The sequence below is a fragment of the Cetorhinus maximus genome, unplaced genomic scaffold (assembly GCF_964194155.1).
Source record: "Cetorhinus maximus unplaced genomic scaffold, sCetMax3.hap1.1 HAP1_SCAFFOLD_4192, whole genome shotgun sequence".
NCBI lineage: Eukaryota > Metazoa > Chordata > Chondrichthyes > Lamniformes > Cetorhinidae > Cetorhinus > Cetorhinus maximus.
In genome coordinates, this window is record NW_027600096.1 from 11,793 (window position 1) to 15,000 (window position 3,208).

Consider the following 3,208-nt stretch of genomic DNA (forward strand, 5'->3'; position numbering starts at 1 on the left):
GCCAACAAATCGCAAATGCCGATCGGCGGGTGACCGTCCGGTAGTCATGCCGACGAAGAGGCACCTAGGCCCCGCAAACGCTTCCAAATCCGACCCCATCCCGGACCGGTTCTTTTTTAAAAAAGGCTCCCAGGATTCCGGATTTTTTCCTGCCGCACTCGGGACCACCCGACGGACACGAAACCGGGAACCTTTCCCCGGTCCGACCCTCCTCGGCCCGGCCAGCCGACGCCGAAGCGGCCGACTGGTTAATGATTTCACCCTGCTCCGACGTGACGCGTTTTCCAACCGCGCATGCGCGGCTCTGCCACCCGAACCGCCCCCTCACGTGGGGGCTCTGGGTCCGCCCCCCGGCAGCCATTTCCTCCTGCCGGTCCGTTATTTTACGCCGTTTTTCGCCCTCCAGCCCTGCCGGAATGCTGCCTGCTCGCTGGTTAACCATTTCGCTCCCTGCACTTCGGCTTCTGCCCTGCTGGGGAAGCCCGCTGCTGCCTCTAACCGTACTCACGGGCGGGCGGCTCTCCTGCGCGGCCTCCGGCCACGCCCCCTCACCTGGTTTGCTGGGAACCCGCCCCCGGCAGCCTGTTACTCGTGCCGGTTCGGTCTTATCGGCCCTTTTTGCACCTTCCCTGCCTGCTGGCATGCTTCGGCTCACCGGTCAACCGGTTCCCCGTTCTCCACTTAGACTTTTGAGCTGCGGGGCTGGTCTGCCGCGAACTGCACCCGTATTACGGGGCGGGCGGCTCTACTGCCCGTACGGCTGCCCTGCCTGTTAACTGGTTAACCGTTTCCCCGTCCACTACTTCGTCCCTGGACCTGCCGGTGTGTTCTGCAGCTAACTGCACCCGTATTACGGGGCGGGACGCTCCGCTTACCGGCCGGCTGCCATGCCTGCTTAACTGGTCAACCATTTACTCACATATACTTAGCCCCTGGAGCTGCTGGGCTGGTCGGCGACCTAACTGCACCCTTGTTGCCGGGAGGTCGGCACTAATTGCCGGCCGGCCGGCTGCCCTGCCTGCTAACTGGTAAACCCTTTACCCACATGTACTTAGCCCCTGGATACTGATGGGCTGTTCTGCACCTAACTGCACCCTGATTAGCGGGCGGGCGGCTGTAATTACCGGCCGGCTGCCCTGCCTGCTAACTGGTTAACCATTTACCCACATGTACTTAGCCCCTGGAAACTGATGGGCTGTTCTGCAACTCACTGCACCCTTACTGGCGGGCGGACAGGCGGCCGGCTCTAATTACCGGCCGGCCGGCTGCCCTGCCTTGCTAACTGGTTAACCATTTACCCACATGTACTTAGCCCCTGGAAACTGATGGGCTGTTCTGCACCTAACTGCACCCTTATTAGCGGGCGGGCGGCTGTAATTACCGGCCGGCTGCCCTGCCTGCTAACTGGTTAACCTTTTACCCACATGTACTTAGCCCCTGGAAACTGATGGGCTGTTCTGCACCAAACTGCACCCTTATTAGCGGGCGGGCGGGCGGCTCTAATTGCCGGCCGGCTGCTCTGCCTGCTAACTGGTTAACCATTGACCCACATGTACTTAGCCCCTGGAGCTGATGGGCTGTTCTGCACCTAACTGCACCTTGATTAGCGGGCGGGCGGCTCTAATTGCCGGCCGGCTGCTCTGCCTGCTAACTGGTTCACCATTTACCCACATGTACTTAGCCCCTGGAAACTGATGGGCTGTTCTGCACCTAACTGCACCTTGATTAGCGGGCGGGCGGCTCTAATTGCCGGCCGGCTGCTCTGCCTGCTAACTGGTTCACCATTTACCCACATGTACTTAGCCCCTGGAAACTGATGGGCTGTTCTGCAACTCACTGCACCCTTACTGGCGGGCGGACAGGCGGCCGGCTCTAATTACCGGCCGGCCGGCTGCCCTGCCTTGCTAACTGGTTAACCATTTACCCACATGTACTTAGCCCCTGGAAACTGATGGGCTGTTCTGCACCTAACTGCACCCTTATTAGCGGGCGGGCGGCTGTAATTACCGGCCGGCTGCCCTGCCTGCTAACTGGTTAACCTTTTACCCACATGTACTTAGCCCCTGGAAACTGATGGGCTGTTCTGCACCAAACTGCACCCTTATTAGCGGGCGGGCGGGCGGCTCTAATTGCCGGCCGGCTGCTCTGCCTGCTAACTGGTTAACCATTGACCCACATGTACTTAGCCCCTGGAGCTGATGGGCTGTTCTGCACCTAACTGCACCTTGATTAGCGGGCGGGCGGCTCTAATTGCCGGCCGGCTGCTCTGCCTGCTAACTGGTTCACCATTTACCCACATGTACTTAGCCCCTGGAAACTGATGGGCTGTTCTGCACCTAACTGCACCTTGATTAGCGGGCGGGCGGCTCTAATTGCCGGCCGGCTGCTCTGCCTGCTAACTGGTTCACCATTTACCCACATGTACTTAGCCCCTGGAAACTGATGGGCTGTTCTGCACCTAACTGCACCCTGATTCGCGGGCGGGCGGCTCTAATTGCCGGCCGGCTGCTCTGCCTGCTAACTGGTTAACCATTTACCCACATGTACTTAGCCCCTGGAAACTGATGGGCTGTTCTGCACCTAACTGCACCCTGATTAGCGGGCGGGCGGCTCTAATTGCCGGCCGGCTGCTCTGCCTGCTAACTGGTTAACCATTTACCCACATGTACTTAGCCCCTGGAAACTGATGGGCTGTTCTGCACCTAACTGCACCCTTATTAGCGGGCGGGCGGCTGTAATTACCGGCCGGCTGCCCTGCCTGCTAACTGGTTCATCATTTACCCACATGTACTTAGCCCCTGGAGCCGCTGGGCTGGTCTGCACCTAACTGCACCCTTATTAGCGGGCGGACAGGCGGCCGGCTCTAATTACCGGCCGGCCGGCTGCCCTGCCTGCTAACTGGTTCACCATTTACCCACATGTCCTTAGCCCCTGGAAGCTGATGGGCTGTTCTGCACCTAACTGCACCCTTATTAGCGGGCGGGCGGCTGTAATTACCGGCCGGCTGCCCTGCCTGCTAACTGGTTAACCATTTACCCACATGTACTTAGCCCCTGGAGCTGCTGGGCCTGTCGGCACCTAACTGCACCCTTATCACCGGGCGGGCGGCTCCAATTACCGGCCGGCTGCCCTGCTTGCTAACTGGTTAACCATTTCACCTTCTGCACTTTGCCTACCTTACCCTTCGCCGAACCCTAACCCTGGCCCT